Here is a 21106-nt window from a genome sequence, read left to right on the forward strand (position 1 = left end):
TTGGCAGGGTGGAAGCTCAGAACATCAAATTTGTAGGCCTTTAGTTGCAGCTTTCTATTAGACAAAAAAGGACCAAGACATGACACCCATGTCCAGGTCAGTTTGGCTCATTTTTCAACACTAGGTACACATTCAAATTCCTCCCCCTTCTCTATTTTTTAGTATCTTGATTTCAGTCCTGCAAGTTTTTGCAATTTCGGTTCTTATAGGCTTCATTGTTTATCTCCTAGTCTAGTTGATCAATCACACGCTATTTTTCACATCTTCCCTTCATACACAACAAGAGGAATAGAAACCCTAAGAGATAATCCTTGGCTCTCTCTTTCTCACAAGAATTAGCCAAAGTTAGCTATCTCCCTAAGCTCTTTTGTATTCCCAATGTGTTGGCAAAGTGGGATTAGGTCCTAGTCACCCGGTCTCTCTTTTTCCTCTCCATAGTGGTTCACCAGATAATTTGGCTATGTCCACTTTCAAGTAGGGATAACTTATATTAGACAAAATCCATCTACATACAATCTACTAATGTAAAGGAGGGGATTTTCTACCTCTAGGATAACAAAACCCAAAGAAAAAATTGATCTGTTGCTACCTCACTCAAATTGGCACTAAGGATGAGCCAAGGGATAACAAAATAAAAGCTTATACAAGAAGAGAAATAATTGAACAATTAAAATGTAGAAAATGAAATATAGAAATTTGAATTAACAGAGAGATGTAGGACTCGGAATGAATTTTATGAGAGCACTGGGAAGGTCTCATATTTTTTACGCCAGCGCTGCCCGTTGTCATCTGTACAACCAAAAGACATTGGGTCATCCCGAGAGCTAACATAAGATTCCCTTAACTACGTGGAACTTGTTCGCCACCTACAGACATGAAGGTGGGGGAAAATATTTGGCTTGTATACGGGCTTGCCTCAATCAGACGCCCGCTTAGGTGTTTTCAACGCCATGGATAGCCAAATAGATAGATTGGAATAATAGATCATTCATAAATATTCAAACAGAAACTATACTTGCTTAATGGAAGCAAATCACTATTGCAAATAGATTAATTGGTAAATTGATAAATTAAATACACCTATATGATAGATACATTCAAAGACACAATAGATATATTGCATGCAATGATAAAATATTGATAAATGAGAAAGAGAAGACAAGGCACACAGCCAAACCCCCCTTTTCAAAATGCGAGCGTGATGAAGATCAAGATACATACTTGTTGCAAGATAGTTGAAAGATCATTGTATATAGAGATATCTTGATAATGTTGGTAAGGAATTCAAGAGAGCATCACGAGATCAATATGAGAGCCAAGAGAGCCACCAAGAGAGGGATGAGATAAGAACCCAAAAGGGAACCCTCCCAAATGAGCAAAGAAGAGTTTTTAAACATGAAAAGAAGCGCGAAGATCCATTATGGCCAAAAATGAGCTTAAGGACACATGTCAAAAGGCATTTGATTAGTTGTGACAGGAAAGATTCCACAAACTTATAAGGACGTTAGCGTGGTGCATAGATGTCTGTGCGGTGTGTTGTTGTCCTACCAAAGATAGGCCCAAAATGGGGATTTAGGGAAAATAGAGGCACTTTGTCTTTGGGGATCATAATGCCAAAATGATGGGAATATGATCATGATTTTGTCATTGATGCATTGAGCGCCATGCATAAGTGTCATAAATGCACTAGGCGCAATTTAGGACACTACAACTACACCATCCATAAGCTACACTCAACTATTTATACAAGTATTTAGTTATCAATGAAGAGTCTAGTGAATTTGAATCATCATATGACCATTGAGCTTCGCATTCCCAACATTACTGATATTAGGGCACATACTAAACCTATCATTTTTTCCTCACCTTATACACTTTAATTCCTGGCTGGATATATTTCATTTTGTATAGAGTACAACAATGACCTAGGTAGTTGTGTCCTCATCTTAACTTTGTTTGTGTGTTTATGGTTTGGTAGATGTAACAAAGAAATATGAATTCCATGAATCCTTGAGCTTGTAGTAGTGAGATGAGGTGGTTCTTGTCTAAAAGAGAGAATTATGTTAGGAACCGGGAAGGACAACTGAGAGGGGGGGGGTGAATCAGTTGTCAACCAATTTTAAATCAACTATAATCCAAATACAAATTATTCCAATTTAAACTTAGTGTCGGTAAAATAGATTAATAGTTATAGTAGTACCGATATGACTTAATGCATGAAACAGAAAGAGAAACAACATCCACAACACATGACACAAATATTTTGACATGGAAACCCTGTAAGGGGAAAAACCACGGTGGGAAACCTTACCCACAATCAAATAATACTACTACAAATTGTAAGTGTATACAAATAGGGTCTGCACATGCAGAAAGGCCAACTGCATAGAGCTCACTGCTCAATCAGAAAATAGGAGTCACACTGACTACAATTGGATGGTTAAATCCAATGATAATGTACTGCTTTAATGTAGAATCTGCAATGTTGGATTCAGTACCGGTTTAAGCTTTGAACATGAGTGTCAAACACCTTCATAACTTTTCCTTCAACCTTCAGATAATGTTTGCATAATTCGCACAAGGATCTTCTTATTTTATCTCTTCAATATTCGCACACACTCGGACCATATCCCTTATCCATCTTCAATAAGATCTTACAATCATATATACAAAACCTAAGACCAAATGTTGAGGTCATCTCACTAAAGATATTACAATTAAATAAATTACAAATAAGTCTTGATGCGATACAATATGTCGGCTTCAATACAATATCCAATCAATAAACCATTTTGAAATGTGTCGTGCTGATCTGGAATAGATATCATGTACCAGTCCATAACCTAGACCTATCTGTCGGTAAAGGCAAATTTGTCAACTCGATTAGACCAATAAGAAAAATATCAAATCCAAACTTCCAATCCATGTCTTCAACATAACCAAATGATCTCCAGATGATAACCAGTCATCATCGCTATCGGTGAACAATATATCCTATCGGTGAACATATACCGGTGACTGTGCATAATCCACCATCCATGCCGGTGAACACAATGTGCCAAAACAACAATGTAGACTTCCAAGAAGATAAGTGTTGACATCAATGACAAAACCAATGCAACACATGACGAAGTCATCCATAATACCAACAAATTTAGTAATGTGTAGAAATATGTAAGGTTTCCAAATGAACCAAAACTGGAAACAAAATAAGGCAGAAAAAAAAGTTGAATATCATTAAAAATACAAATCATAAGATTTCACTGAATACATTGCAAAAGGAAAGGTGTTCCTCTTACAAAATTCTTTAGGAAGTTTGAGGATGTGAATAAGTGCAACAAATACAATGACAAGCATATATAGCTAACTGCACTTGAAGTTTAATTTATGACTCAAAGATGCTTTCCTTCACAAGAACCTCTTTTGATCATTTCAGTTGTGAGACTCTTCATATACGACTAACCCTCCAAACCATATCTTCCTTCTAATATGTTAACCCTCTTTTGTTAATCTTCACCATAGCACACTACAAAGCATCACTAAAAATGGAAGGAAAATAAATCATAATGTTGAATTCCATTACATGGGAAGGAGCTAAATATAGAGTTTGCAAAACAAAATAATACTTAAAAAACTAGGAAGAGTTTGTAGGAAATATAGGAGTTGTAAATGAGAATCAAAACCAATATACCTACAACTACTACCTCAATTTATTCCCAATAAACACATTCATTATAAAAATATCACAATTTTAGGGCTTGTAACTTCTTGAGGTCAAGGCAAGGTTTTTGCAGCCTTTGAAGCGAATATCTAATGGTAGTAAAATGTCTACGTAGATAATAGCAGAATATTGAGTGTCATTGTTTCCTACTTTCTTTTTTAACTTTTCAAGGTTTTCATATATAAGTGTAGTTTACCTGAGGTGGTGAGTAATGGTCATTCAATGTGAAGGAGAATAAGGTTTCATCTTGTATGCCTTAGTAAAAATGGTGCATTAACCTAAATACTTATGTATATACATACATACATTCATGCCCAATCAAGGGACATTAGTAGATAAATTCGACCAAACAAAGAGTAGATGTAATACGTATAAGAATTTGTTGATATTGATTAGGATAAAGTTTGATTTTAAATATCTACAAGTGATTATGTGTTTAATGCATTTGATGTAGCAATTAATTGGCTAAATTAGAAGAAGGAAAATTTTCACTTTCAATATAGAAACTAAATAAATAACAAGCACTCACACACTCGAAAATGTTGTATAATTAAATAAGATATATTTATATTAGTTTTAATAAAAAGATATAAGAATAATTTGTGATACTCAAAGTACAATTTATCAAGACTTTAAGAAGGTATGAATATCTAAAACTCTATTTTCTTTCACTCAATCACATTTGCTATCATGGCATTCTAAATACACGATTTTCTTATAAACGCTTTTCTAGGTCAGCAATCTGGGCACTTAAGTATTGATGCCATGATTTCCACTTTCATTTTCTTACAGTTTTTTCATTGAAATAAGGTAACCAAAACAAAAAAGTAAAAGAATAATCCAATATAAAAATGCCCACCAATTGCAATGGCGTGTATCTATCAAACTCTAAGATGTCTATATTATTTTAATTTGATAATCATTACTAAGGAGACAAAGAATTTTATTTAGGTGCAATTTCACTGCATTTTTCATGCCCGTCTTTTATTCATCCCTATCATGCCACCTATCAGTTAGAAAATAAAATGTATTATATTTGTCTTTAGGTGCAATTTCAATGCCTAGGATGTATTATATACGTGTATGGAAGGACCTTTGACGATATGCCTGCTGGTTTGAGTTTCATTTATAAAGCATGTGTCTATGTAGGACACCCAAATCTCCTAAAATATTTCACAACCACAACATTACGAAAGTAAAGGGAAGGTCTTTTCACAAATGTGGATAGATTTCCAGTTCTGCAGTCGCAAAAATATGAAGATCAACATCTAGAAGGTGTCAGGAATAAAAAATCTCAATCACATGAAAAATACGCAGAGTCACTAGATGAAGAGTGGATTTCATAATATATTTCTTTAGATTGACTTTAGGAGAGAAGATCCAGTAGTTGAGCACCCTAACTTTGCACTTCTCAAAATTCTATGTAAAAATTTCAAATCATTCCTAATTTTTTTGCAGCAGCTTACTTGGCAAGTACCCTGCTTATAACTAATGTTTCGGTGCCATATCATCAAATATGATACATCACCATGCTTTTTGCCAAGGTGTCTAAATAGACCAAAAAAAAGGTGAGACCAATAGTCATAAATAAGGGGGCCCCATACTTGTGTAGTTCATGTGGCATCACATGATTGGTTGCTTTAACAACAAGGGGTACATTTCATTCAAGTATGGGTATCAAAGTCACAATTATTTATGCAAAGTTGTCAAAACAATTGGACATTAAATCAACAAGTATGGGTATTAAATCAACTACTATCACAACAATTGGAACACGTTAAACTACTGGGTCCTCTCCCCTAGTTAACTTGAAAAATGTCTTCATGTTTTATGATGATCTCTACTCTTTTCTAGAAAGTACAAACAATAATGCCATCAAAGTTGATGTCCAAAATATTGTCCAAGCATTAGGTGCAGGGCACAATGTGTAAATTTGGTAATTCAATACTATCAAGCATCAGAGGTTTCTAACTACTTGTAATTTCTCTAATAATGGCATCGTTCATTGGATGGGTCATCATATTGATGACTTTTGTGAGTAATTTAATGGAATATAAATATATTTTTGCTACATCTAAAATTAGAGAACTATTCACATTATAAGAATATTCCTCTACAACAAATAATAAATTTCAAACAGGAACCATATAAACGTGTTAGCATGAGAATAGAAGTCATGGAAGCAAGCATAAACCAATGCCTTAGCGAATGTGAGGCATTGAATTCTAAATAATTGAGGTGAAAATATGATTTCTCCCAATTAGGTGTAGAATCTTCAAACAAAGGACATAAACAAAAACATGGAGTTCTACAACAAAGAAAATTTTAACACAAATAGATATTTTAACACAAACACAAATTATTACATTCATTCACCTACTGAAATTGATTACATCATGCCTCAACAAAGAGGTCTTTCCTCTACTCAATACAAATCAGACTTAACAAACTCAAAAATAGGGGATCTCTATTATAGATAATAACCCCTAAAAATAGATTGTAACTAGACTTGATGTTTCATGCATCTAGTATGCATTACTCAGTCCATTATTTACCAACCTTGAAGACTAACAAAATCGAGCTTGAAGACTAGAAGTTCTAAAAATAAAACTAACAAAAAACTATCTCTCAACTAACTTCATTGCATGGCATTGAAAATGAGACTTAATTTGCATGGTCATGCACACATGGTTGTGTGGTGGGGGGAAAAGTGAGATCGGGTGACTAGGACCTAATCCCACTTTTGCCAACACATTGGGAATATGAAAGAGCCTAGGGAGATAGATCACTTTGGCTACTTCTTGTGAGAAAGAAAGAGCCAAGGATTACCTCTTAGGGTTTTTATTCCTCTTGATGCAAATGATTAGAAAAACTAGGGTTTGAATGATCAACTAGACTAGGAGATAAAGAATGAAGCATAAATGAACTTCAAATTGAACAAACTTGCAGATATGAAACTGAGATACTGAAAGCATGAAAGGGGGAGGATTCTAGATGTGTACCTGATGCTGCAAATTGAACAAAACTGACTTGAACCAGGGTGCCACACCACTGTCCTATTTCTGGAGACAGGAGGTTGCAACTAAAAGACTGCAAATCTAATGACCTAAAGCTGCAACCTGCACTAAATCACTTAAAAATAGATGGACCATGGTGCCATGCCATTGTCCTAGGCAGGAATTAGGGTGCCACACCTCTGTCCCAGAAAGATTAGAGCGGATATGATGATTTTGGGTGGTTCTTGTGCCTTTTGTTGAGTTGAAAGTGCCTTTGGGTGCCTATATCTGCACCTGCAACTGAAAAGGGAAGGTTTGGGTGGCTATATGGGGTTTTTCCTTAGTCAAACGCCTATTTTAGTGATTTCCACCTCCACAAAATAGCCGATAATGTACTGAAAATGGGTGTGCTAGAACCTTGTGTGTATGCAAGATCCTAAAATGAAAGTAAACAATCTAGAGCAACCCTAAAGAGTAAACCCTAAATTCTTGTAATTGACAAAGTAAATGCTCTAAATCAATGATGCAAAGTGATCTAAAGCATGAATGCAAATATGCAAATTGATGTAAAGAAGCTCATACAAAGATATGAAAATAACATGAAATCATAGCAATCCCCAAGGGAGAGATATTGCCACAAGATCTCGTATTACTCTTCAATGTCTCCAAGGCTCCTAATTGATGATAAATGCTTGACAAATGCTTGATGAATGTTGTTGAATGTTGTTGAAGACTCCACATAGGCTTCTCTTTCACTACGTAGAAGGCTCCTTATGCTCCAAAAACTCACTCTTATGTATGAAACCCTAGATCTTAATTTTGACTTAATTCCGTCTTTAGGCCGACCTAGGAACTAAATTTATTGCCAATATTTTGGGGTTAAGCATTATAATATCATATAATTGTGCTCCCAAAATTTCAAGAAAAAAGCCAAGGACCATGGCGGGAACGCACATGGTCTGACCAACTTTTCACCAAATTTTTAGAGTCATTAGATATGATAATATTAGAGAGAATCCCAAAGTTACAGCTGATTTTGAGGTGTTTTGATATGCGAAATCGGGCCTTGAAGGTCAAAATAGGACATAATTTGGGTTTATGATTAAATGATTTATTGAAGGAATAAAATAAAAAGGGGCACACTTAGGGTAAAGGGCCCAATTTTATGATGTGTGAAGTGATAAAATGTGACTTTAGATTTAATTTAATTAATTATAATTAAATTCTTAAAGGGAAATTATAAATTCAAGATGCAAGACACACTAAGGTGGGTGCTAACCTAAGTGTGAAATTATACCACCCTAGCAAGGGTGTACAATTTACGACACTACAGGTTGTTCTCTAATTGGTAGAATTAAACTTGATTACTTTATAATCAATTGAAAACATACTCCCCCTTGATGTTGAGACTCACAATTTAATCCCGAACCATTGAAAACTTGATCTTTGCAACTCAATGTGACCTTGCTATCACAAGATAATTCAATCTGGAAAAATCCAAACCTTTGAAACTCACTATGCAAATTTTCCCTTCCTTTCTCTAAAGAAGACTCATGAAACTTCAATGTGTCAATCATAGCAAGTAGTCATCAACTACTTGACTCAAACATCCAAACTTTGTTTGACCACTTCTTTTGTTCACATGCAAACAGTTAGGCTTATACAACCTTATGAACATATTTGTAACCTTTTTCCAACTGCATCCATCGATCCATCCATAATCAATTTGCATTCAACCTTTCATATATTTTTCATTCCTCTCTTTGTTCCAACATGATTTTTCACAATGATTCTTCAACCCACAAATTGAACAAGGGTGAAGATCCCAACAATTCTCTTTCTTATTCCCTTCTCTATGATAATGACAACAATGGATTCGTTAAGATAATCATGAACTTGCAACACTAAGAACATCATATCTATCTTTCTTACCATATATGAGACCTTCATTCTTTGTCCTCGTAACTGATTGAATGGTCTAGATCTTATTCTTTTCCCATGCTTTCCTAGTCCCCTTTCTTTATATCCCATTTTTTGGATCGTCTTCCAACTAACATTACTTTCAAAACAACCTTTGTTTTTAACATCAAAACTTGCACCTACAAAATTTGGAGATTCACACATATCCTTACCTTCAACTTGACCATCTTCACCTAATCAAACTTTAGGTACATCATCCATATCAAATGGACACAGATTACTCGTATCACTTGCAACATCACAAAATGAAGACTTTGACCTTTGACTATCATTTTATTTTTTCAACACTTCAAGATGTTTTTGCAAATCTTCATTCTTCTCTTTGAGTTCATCAAACAATGTCAATTGTGCTTCTAATCCTTTATTTTATGCATTAATATTCTCCATTTCTTTTTCAATATTCTCAATTTCAAACAAATACCCACATCTTTATTTTCCAAACTCCTTAAATTTGCTACCAATTATGAATTAAACTTCTTAATTTTCATCGATTCTTCTTTTAACAGATCTTTTTCACACACCAGAGAAATATTCTCTTTCTTCATTCTTTTACCAATAAAGAGGGGTAAAAATTTATTCCAAACAGAAAGAGATACAAAAAAAGAAGGCAGCCCACCCAGCCAAGAGAGCTATAGAGAGTTATCCAGATCAACAAGTTGATCTAGCATATGAGACAAATCAAGAGATAATTGAGCCTTATTCTCAATAGAACAACCCTCCATAAATTCAAAGGCCCATTTGGCAAGACAATCAACCACCCCATTCCATTCTCTAGGAATATGAAGGAAAGTGATTGACTCAAAAGAATCACAAAAAAAAAGAATCTACCAAATAACCAACTGCAACTGCCAACTAACACCATCAAAGTGTTGTCGATTCAACAAAGAAACCACAACCTGAGAGTCAAATTCAATGACAATCTGTTGCCAACGAAGAGAACAACTATGTTCCAACGCAACCAGAATAGAAAGGGCCTCCATATAGTTGTTTGTATGAAAACCATTCTAAATAGAAAAAAGAAATTGGACTTTTCTAGAACTATCATGCCCCAACTCCACCAATACTAGCATGCCCATGATTTCCCCTAGAAGACCCATCCATATTAATTTTCAAAACACCAAGAGGAGTCTAGGGTTCCAATGACCCATTCTGGAAATCCTTTGTAATGGATGGCAACATATATTCCTCATAAGTTGTTGAGCCACCTACATACCAGGACCAGGATCATCCCCCTTGAAGAGAAAAATTAAACCGGTTATTATATCAATCTCCTCAGGAGCCACACCCCCAGCAAGGTCACACTTAGCCGAAATAGTCTCCTGAAGAGAATGCAAAATTTTTTACCACATGTGTTCAGCATCAAACCTGACATCCTGGAAAATCCGACAATTTCGTTCTGACCAAGTGTGCTAAATAATAAAAGTGGGTCCTAAAGACCAGGGAACCTGAAGAAAAGGAGTGTGCACAGGAACCTGGCTCCAATGAACCCAAAACTCAACAAGAGAAGAAACATGCCAACAAGTATGATTCCAACAATCCCACCAGGAGTGCCAAATCCACCTAGCTAAGGAACATTGGAAGAAAATATGGGAAGCCGTCTCCTCACTATTACCAAACAAAACACACCTAGAAAACCCAAAGAAACCCCGCTTACACAAATTATCCCAAGTGAGACAACGATTCTAAACTAACAACCATAGAAAGAAGTTACATTTTGGCCAAGAAAATCTATTCCAGACATATTTCCACCAAGGCACCTCTTCACCACCATGAATTTGATGAACATGCTTCATGTAGCCCGCGACAACTGGATATTTCCTGGAAGGATCACTTCCCCAAGAAAAATATTTGATCCCTCCAAGGATTTGCACTCCTGATAAGCAAGAATAAGGGCCAACTCATGTTGAGAGTCCTTGGAACCCCTAGGAGGGCACTCACCAAGATCCCTCCATCTATAACCAACAACTGACCCCAAATTCTGAGTAATCTTATAATGACCTGTTGGCAACAACAATGTAGGAAAACTGAGAGGGGGGGGTGAATTATTTTTCACCAAACTTAAGCAAATTAACCTCAACTTCAATTTTGATGAAGAAAAACAATAATAAAAATAAACACCACATCAACAACACACATAACACATAATTTTTTTACGTGGAAAACCCAGTTAAGGGAAAAACCATAGTGGGAACCTACCCACAATATGATGATACTCTATGGTAGTATGCGTAAATATTATAGTGGGGAATGCACATCCATTTACGCACACTACCTAGAGCTCACTGCTCAAAAGCAACAAAGGGCTACAACCTTGGGAAGGCTTACTACTTTACAGAGATCAAACAACAATCCAGATTACATGAACTAAACGAATAGCATCTCCAAATGCCTGATCACAGTTCTGGTTAAGCACACTGTCTTCACACTCTTTCACACTTCTTTGCTTTTCTCCTCTACTACTAAAGGATCAAAATAATATTTGCACATGCAGATACCCAACTTACTTGATTACAACACTTATTTATATAAATCATAAACCTATGTTTCAAGGTCAGCTCAACACATAAGACCTAATTACAAAATTACATCACACAATACATAAATCCATATGTGGACCAATACAATGTTGGAAAAGACATAGCATGGACCCAAATCAAATCCTCGAGCATGCAACACCACTGAATACATCGCCAAGATCATCTGCAACACATAAGAACCATCGGGTCGGCTAGAAAGTTGTAAAACACAAAGAATACCATCGAACCAATCAAATATTCAATAACGCACACCATGATCAATGCGGACCACCAAAATGTATAGAAAATGATCAAATAAAATCAACAAGCAACAATAATTCCTCCACAACAACTCGGATAACTAGAATCATCATTATTTTATCACCAGAGCTTAAGAACACCAACAACAAATTGAAAGATACGCTTGTGAAGTTTCAAATCATTAACCACCTGAATTAAGGACACACATGAACGTCTCGAACACTCTCCAAAATCCACACAACATAAAGAATCAATTCCAGAGCAATGCGAACTTGAAATCACAACTCTACAATACATAACCAACAAAAGAACCAATCATCACACCGGATCACATAACTCAATCAAATCACCTTCTGAAATAATGAAACTCATAGTGAATCAACTAGAGATAAGTATCTCAAAACTCATTAATCCACATCAGCATATCTGCAACCAAACCAACTCTCTGCAATGTCGAGGCACAAGAACACATGAATATGTTGAGATCAATGACAACAACACATTCAAACAACTCCAATATCCAGCAATCTCTTGTTGGCTTGATGATGATTGTAATGTATTCATCACTTGTTGTCATTTATGAAACACTCTCACACACACATATGATTATGTTGACTAACCATTTTCTTGGTGGTCATTTTTGTGATGAGTTATGTTTACTTGTCTAGATACACTGCACCTAGGAAATTGTGTTTAGATTTCCTAAGACCGACATAAGATTTGAATGTCTATTTAAAGACATCTTAGTGAATCATTTGAAACACATAACTAATATAGAAGAGGAGATTATGTGAATATCGATATGCATAAATAGTGAAATCTTTTGTTGAAGAGCGATAAGTGTTAAGATGAAGAGCAATGTTGAATGTACTTAGAATGATCTGATCAGAAAAGTATTGTGCTACTCAGAACAGATCAAACCACTCTTGTTGTTTTTTAATCATTACAACAGAATCAAATCCCCTAATCGGGTAAGCTCTAACAGGCTTCATTGTACAAATCCTCTAACAAGGTGATCCATTAGTTTGGATTCTCAAATCATCCAACATGGTTACTCCTAATAGGGTAGTACTCTTAACAGGGTATAAGCTTCTAATCAAGCTTGGGATCTCTAACAAGATTCGCTCCTAGCAGAGCACTTTGTAAGACCTTAACCGGTCAGTTATCTATTACTGTAGATAGTTAACTTGTGAGTTCCATCTCACCGTGGTTTTTACCTATTTGGTTTTTCCACATATAAACACTTGTGTTATGGTGGATGTGTTACTTTTTGTGGATGTTGTTATTTCATTTTGGATAACATGTATTTTGTTTAAATGCTTGGTTAAGTTCATCTATCGGTTAGTGTTTGAAGTAGTGTTTGTTTTGGTGTCACTGATTCACCCCCCATCCTCTTAGTGCTTTTCAAGTCCATCAATTGGTATCAAAGCCTAACTTCTTTGAAGCCTAACTGCTTAGAAGGGAGTCTTGAAACTACCATGAGGAACAGGAGCTACTTCGAGATGGTTAGAGAGATAGAAGCTAGTAGAAATGAAGTTGAATCCCTTAGGGGCAAACTGAAAGCTTCTCAAGTGAAAAGGAGAGAGATATCTAAAAAACTGTTAGAAATATCTGTTAATAGTTCTTCAGATGAAGCCAATATTGAAGCTTTAGCTAATGAAGTTGAAAAGGTGAACGGTGAGAAACTGAATCTAAGGAGAGAGCTAGAAGGTCTCACTATCCGCATGAGTCAGGAACTAGAAGCCAGAAGAGCTTCTGAAGATCTTATCAAGGTAAGAGATCAAGAGATCATAAAGATCAAATGGGAAAAAGACACTATGCATGAGGAATTGATTGCTGAAATAGAAGAAAAGGAGAACCTAAAGCTAGACCTTGAGTTGGCATCGTCTCTGAAAGAGAACTTGTCTAATAATAATGAAGATCTTGTCAAAAAGCTTATTGAAGCAAATGAGAAATTGGAGAAGTTCGTCAAAAGTTCTATCATGCTGGAAGAACAAATATAATCACAAAGAATGAAGCGTGATATCTCTGGACTTGGTTTTCATACAACTGAAAAAGGTGAATCCTCTGGTACAAAGAGCAACTATCCAAAGAACAAAATTGCTCCTAAAGTAAATAAGACTACCAGTAAGTAGGTTTTTAAACCTGTCTGCTTTGTTTGTCATAAGCTTGGTCATACTACAAATGTCTGTAGAGACAAACCTAACAAAAATGCAAATTACAATACTAATGTTAGGTATGTGTCTAGAAAGTTTGAAGGTCATTGCTTCACTTGTGGAATGTATGGGCATAGACATATTGAGTGCAGATATGGAGCAAACAATCATGTACCACACATGCATCCTAGACCAAATGGTGACCGGATAAGGAACTTTGATAACCAGGTAAACCGGAACTGGCAAAGATCCTATGGCAACCAATTTAGTCCATTCGAAATGGAAAAGGTAACAAATGTTGTTTGCACCTTTTGTAATAACTTTGGTCATGTGGCTATGAACTACAGAAGAAGAAAAGGAAGAGGAAATGTAGGACCCTGGAGATCATCTGGTATGGTCTGTTATCATTGCAACAAACTGGGGCACTTAGCAAAATTTTCCAAATCAAGAAATAGTAAACCGGTCAACTCTTTCAAGGATCAAAAAGGCAAGCATAAAGTTGATATTGAGGAAACCAAAGAAGATATGAATCAGATTTGGAAAAAGAAAGGCGATGACTCACCTGGAGAAGAAACTGTTCCTTCACCCAGTGAAGAGAATCCAGCACTGGTGACTTAAGCCTGTTTAACATGGCTAAGGGGAGCTTAATGGTAAAACATCTCTGGACCCCTTGTAAAATGAGCGGGAAAGAATTTTTGAATTATGAATTTTTGGTGACTTTTTGTTGACGTGTTATCAACCAGTATTTCACTTAAGGAGTAAAATTAGGGTTTGTAACCTAAAGTGGGAGCATTTATTATAGTTGGTAAAGAGGATAAAACAAGTTTTACTTTATCATTTTTACCCTAACTCTTTCGAAAAAGAAATTTGAAGCGATTGCAGAGCAAAACAAGATTGTCTTGGTGTAAATTGGTGAATTACTTTGTGATTAGAGAAATCAAGTTGAATTGAAAGTTGCAGAGAGGCGAACGGGTGTGCATTTGAACATTTCAACTAAGAAATGGAGCGACGTGCAAGATATAAGGTATTTCTTTGTATACCACTTCAAAACTTATTTATCTAGAATGGCATCTACTTCTAAGTCTGTAGAGAGGTTGATGATCACTACTGAGCCTGAGGAAGCTCTAAAGGCAGATGAAATTATGTCTTATAATGCATTGTCGCAAGTCTCGAGCGGTGTTGTGGTCAAAGGTGACTTGTCCAGCTATATAGATTGCAAAATAGAAGATTTAGGAACTCTACACATATATACTCAGCTGAAATAACTCTGTGATAAGAGCAAAAAGATTCAAACAAAATATGGTAGGGTTTTTGAAAAAGGTTTTCATAATGCCGCCTATTTTCTTGAAGATTTTGAGGAAGAACACATCAGGATCATTTTGAGTCGAGTCCACTGAGAGAATATGTAATTGGAGAGGACTCACACAATAACCAAGGAAGCTATTAGGCCTGTAATGGGTTATTTCTCAACTAGTGAAATTCCTGTGTTAAGAAGAATTTCAAAGGATATTGTCTTCAAATTAACTGGTTCTACATATGATAAGCATGCTTTTTCTATCAACAATATTAGAGATCATGTAGTGAAACTTGTAGCAATGGTGATAGGCTACCGGGTATTTTACTCCAGTAGACTTAACAGTGTTCCATCTGCAACAATTCATACAACACATAGATCGATCGTTGATAATGTAGATTATGATATCTATGAATCCATCAAAGTGCAATTATTTCAAAATTTACAATCCATTAAGAAGGACAACACACAAAAGTTCAAATATGGTCAGCTATTAGCTGGGTTATTTTTCTATTTTCAGAACTTCCTACCAGGTATAGGAGACATTGAATGGTCCAAAGAACAACTGGTCAATGCACAGATCAAGAACAACATTAAGGCTATGAAGAATACTTTTTCAACTGCCTTGAACAAGTATTTTAATGAATTTTAGAAAAAGATGAGCATGAGAATGAGGCTACTTGAAGATGTGGTAAACACTTTGCAAAAGACATAATCCTCACTATTACCACTGACTTTTGCTTGATGCAAGCAATTGAGCCTAGAGAGGAAGAGATGGAAGATATGAGCTATGAGGTTAATCATGATTTACTAGTCGTCTATGCTAATACCCTGTTAGCATCGCCTAAAGATAAACAAAAGGCAAAATTGGACATTGTGGCAGTCCAAGTTGCACCAACTAAAACCGGTACTGCACCTGTAGCCAAAGTGAAAGGAAAGAGAAAGAAGTCTGATGAAAATATCCTATGAAAAAGACCACAAGGGTGACTCAGAGTGTCCTAACCAAAAAGGAATTGGAACCTAAAGTATATGTAAAGAAGGAGAGTGCACCAAAGAAGAGAAATCGGAAATTGATTTTGCAACCAAAGTTTGAGGGTATAGATTCTGAAGAAGAACCAAAGAAGGAAAAAGCAACCGGCAGAACACCCAAGAAGGTAAAGGTAGTGCCAAAGGCAACTACACCTATAGATATTGCTACCTACAAACCTGACATGGTTTTTGAGAGAACAATGAAGACATTAGGAAGAAATAGGTTTGATAATGTCAAAGAATATTTTGATTCTTTCACTGAAGATGAGCAAAAGCAAGTAATCGAACAGGTAATAACTTATTTGGGTCATTACAATATATTTCCGCATGACTTGGAAAAAGATATTTCAATCTCTTTGTATAATACTTTGTTAGATAAATAGGAGGAAGCAATTCAATTGGAAAAGAAGATTATTGATGAAATATTTGTGCAATATTTTCCCAATTTATCATCAGATGGAATTAGTGCTTTAGTTGAGCAATACAAAGTATATTTTGATTTTAAAGTTAGAAGATTGAAGCTTCTTAAAGCAAAAAGGGAAGTTGTTGAGACTGAGACACATCAGCTAGCCCGTGTAATCAAAAACAGGGAAGAAGTCATCCACTCTAGCAATAAGGATAATACTACAAATGATGTTCCTCCACCAGAAATGGATGAAGAGGAGATTGTTCAAGCTGACATAGTCAATTCAATCAAGAAGAAGGATGATTCCATTATTCTTGTTGATGAAGATGTTCAGGACATAGTAGACCTATCTGGAGACATCACTACACCAGATATGGAGCCTCCCACAATCACTGAAGTACAGATTTCATTAGTTGAACAATCAGGTATTCAACTAACAGTGGACAATGAACTGGCAACAGAACAAATGGAGAAACCCCAATCTCCACCGGTCATTGAAAATACTCAAAAGGAGTCTACTGAGAAATTTGTCACTCAGATACCTGAAGAGACAATAGAGAAGAACACAGAAAGAGTTATCATTAAGAGTGTACCCCCTAAACAGGCGAAGTAGAAGCTACTTGAAGATGATGATGATGATTCTTTAAGTATTTTAGGACCCATTGACATGAACACTTTGATACAGATTTTCTATATATATGTATATATTTTACTTTATCATTTTGGCATTGTTGTCAAAGGGAGAGTAATAATATGTCTGTGTGTTTTTGAAAAATTTGTATTTATGCATGCATTAAGGGGAAGTATTGCATTAAAGGGGAGTATGAGCACATGTGTAAATATGTTGTGTATGCACACATAGCGGTATTGTATTACTCTAAACAAATTCTAAGTGTTGTCATCAATGCCAAAGGGGGAGATTGTTGGCTAGATGATAATTGTAATGTATTCATCACTTGTTGTCATTGATGAAACACTCTCACACACACATATGATTACATTGATTACCATTGTAACTTCATTGGTTTACACTGTTAACCGGTATGTTTAAGGTTCATCTCTAACCGGTATTTTGTGTCAACCGATATGTGCATAAGAGATAACCTGTGGTTACATTAAGTCGGCATCAAAATAAAGATGAATATGTAGATGGAGATCAAGTTGAAGATTCCAGGACAACGGTTCACATGTTTTGTCCCAACTAGTATTTGATTTTTGTGATGAGTTACCAGCACCGTTTTCTTGGTGGTCATTTTTGTGATGAGTTATGTTTACTTGTCTAGATACACTGCACCTAGGAAATTGTGTTTAGATTTCCTAAGGCCGACATAAGATTTGAATGGCTATTTAAAGACATCTTAGTGAATCATTTGAAACAGATAATTGATATATAAGAGGAGATTATGCGAATATTGATATGCATAAAGAGTGAAATCTTTTGTTGAAGAACCATAAGTGTTAAGATGAAGAGCAGTGTTGAATGTACTTAGAATGATCTGATCAAGAAAGTATTGTGCTACTCAGAACAGATTAAACCACTCTTGTTTTTTTCTAATCATTACAACAAAATCAAATCCCCTAACTGTGTAAGCTCTAACAAGCTTCATTGTACAAATCCTCTAACAAGGTGATCCATTAGTTTGGATTCTCAAATCCTCCAGCAAGGTTACTCCTAACAGGGTAGTACTCTTAATAGGGTATAAGCTTCTAATCAAGCTTGGGATCTCTAACAAGATCCGCTCCTAGTAGAGCACTTTGTAAGACCTTAACTGGTCAGTTATCTATTACTGTAGATAGTTAACTTGTGAGTTTCATCTCACCATGGTTTTTACCTATTTGGGTTTTCCACATATAAACACTTGTGTTATGGTGGATGTGTTACTTTTTGTGGATTTTTGTGGATGTTGTTATTTTATTTTGGATAGAATATATTTTGTTTAAATGCTTGGTTAAGTTCATCTATCGGTTAGTGTTTGAAGTAGTGTTTGTTTTGGTGTCATTGATTCACCCCCCCCCCCCTCTCAATGCTTTTCAAGTCCATCATCTCCCCCTTTGGCATTGATGGCAACATATGAATGTAAAAAACAATCAATGCAAAGAAATAAGTCAACTCTAGTAATCTCCCCCTAAGATCATACACATAGCTCTCCACCTCAGATAGATAAGGCAATTTTTCACATGCATCTCTCCCCCTTTGATAGCAATGCCAAAGATGTTGGGATCCAAGAACACTGAGAGCGGGGGGTGAATCAGTGGTCTACTAGAATGAAGAAATTTAACCTTATTAATACAATAACTCAGCAACCGGTAAACATAAAATCATATAACAATAAGAAACAATGCAACCACAAAGATGAACACCATAACACCATAGATTTATACATGAAAAACCTCAAAGAGGAAAAACCATGGTGGGATTGGAGACCCACAATATCTATCCACTGATCAGAAGAATAAATATTACAATTAGGGGCTTGCACATGCAGGAAGGCCAATAACCTAGAGCACATTGCTCATCACAAAAGGAGTCTCACTGACTACAGAAAACATCAAACAACAATCCAGAATGAAGATTGAACCGCAAGTATAGCATCTCCCATGCCTGAGTACAGTTCTGGTTAAGCTCAATACCGGAGGCCTTAAACCTCTTCCACAAACCCAACTTAATCACCTATGATCAACCAAATCCTCTGCATGAATGATTATTACATTGTCTTCATACATACAATGATCTACAATGAGATCATACACATATATATACAAACCTAGGACCTAAACAATTAGTTCGGCCACCTAAAAGATAATACAATAAATTCATAACTTAAAACCACAATCTAAAGATCAACCAAGGAGGATTAGGTTGAAAACAGTGTAAACCAATCATTAAATCCTGTTGGTAACACATCAGGAACATCCTCCAACACATTACATAAATCGGTCCATAACCTAGCAGAGTAACCACCGGACCTATAATAGGTAGCCATAAGCCAAATGAAACACCACGAACAAATAGAACATGAACATGATAACCAACATCATCTGGAATCCCTTCTAGAAGCCACTCCAACACCACTTATGCATAATATCAAAAGATCTTCAACAAAGCTCTGCCAGTAAAACCCTCACCGGTAACCAAAAGGCTTACTAGAACAAGTGATAGATTATGGATCATCAAATCCCGAACCAATTGAATGTGATACACATCAGGAACACATGAATAATCAAACTAATTCCACAGACCAAGCATACTGGATCAACATGATCTTACCAACAAGAAACCAATCATCCTACCGAGACCAATCAGATACCAGTAAATAGCCAAAGCAACTAGTGTTGACATCATTGACAAACATGATTGAACACATAATAAATTCCTCCAAATTTACAACAATCTTCCCCTTTGGCATTGATGGAAACACTAGATGTGAAAAACATCCAAGTGCCAAGAAATGCCAAACAAGTCTCCCCCAATGGAAGACGACCAACAATCTCCCCAAGATGATATGACAATGAGATTTTGAACCAAATATCTCTATACTAGTTAACCATCCACAGACCTGAACCAAACTCCACCAGTGGGATACAACCAATATGAAAAAAATTTACACCTCCTTGTGCCAATAATCTTTCCCTTAGACTGATATCTCTATTAAGCTTTGTTTTACACATAAATATCTTTCCCCCTAATGTATATAACTCCTTAATTTTTTCACATGAATATCTCTCCCCCTTTGACAACAATGCCAGAAATCTAACATAAACATCAAAGAAAAAATCATAAATCCTCTGAAGTGACTCCTTCAGCAAACATTCGTCGAAAATTGGTGCCAAATATAGTAGTGATTCCTTCAGCAAAAGAAATCATTTAATTCTTTAGATAAGTCATAATGAACCACTTTCAACTGCCAACTAACTCTTTCAATGATAATCCTTGGTGTCTCTCTTACCGGTCAGCAACTCCATAATCTTTATTGTTGAGCATCTTGGACCAATTCAAAATTCTATTTTAACCCTACTTGAAATTGTTAACATGCACAAATATAGGCCTAATTATCCCTACTAGAGTAACATTCAAAATCTACATGCAACTTTACCATGGATATTCCTCATAGCATAATTACCTATTATATTGCATAAAAAAGGAACATATATCAAATGAGTTCATGTCACATGGTCATACCATCAAAACATATAAAATATTATCACTTAGCGAAGGTTATGAACTCAAAAGACATTTATAGACTCCTAATGTCCCAGTAATGACACATAAACATAGATAAAATAGAGCCATTTTTTTGGCTCATCACTATCCATATAGTGTAATTAGTTACATCAAATCTCAAACTCTCCTTTTTGAAAGCAAAAATTGCCATTTGGATCTCTTGAAGCAGTCAAGTTCCTTCCAAAGGATCTAGCTCTGATACCAATTGTTGGCAACAACAATGCAGGAAAATTGAGAGGGGGGGGTGAATCAGTTTTCACCAAACTTAAACAAATTAACCTTAACTTGAGATATGATCAAGAACAACAATAACAAAAATAAACACCACGTCAACAACACACATAACACACAAATTTTTGACATGGAAAACTCGGTTAAGGGAAAACCCACAGTGGAAACCTACCCACAATATGATGATACTCTGCAATAGTATGTGTAAATATTACAATGGGGAATGCACATGCATTCAGGCACACTACCTAGAGCTCACTGCTCAAAAACAACAAAGGGCTATAACCCTAGGAA

Source organism: Cryptomeria japonica, chromosome 3, assembly GCF_030272615.1.
Source record: "Cryptomeria japonica chromosome 3, Sugi_1.0, whole genome shotgun sequence".
NCBI lineage: Eukaryota > Viridiplantae > Streptophyta > Pinopsida > Cupressales > Cupressaceae > Cryptomeria > Cryptomeria japonica.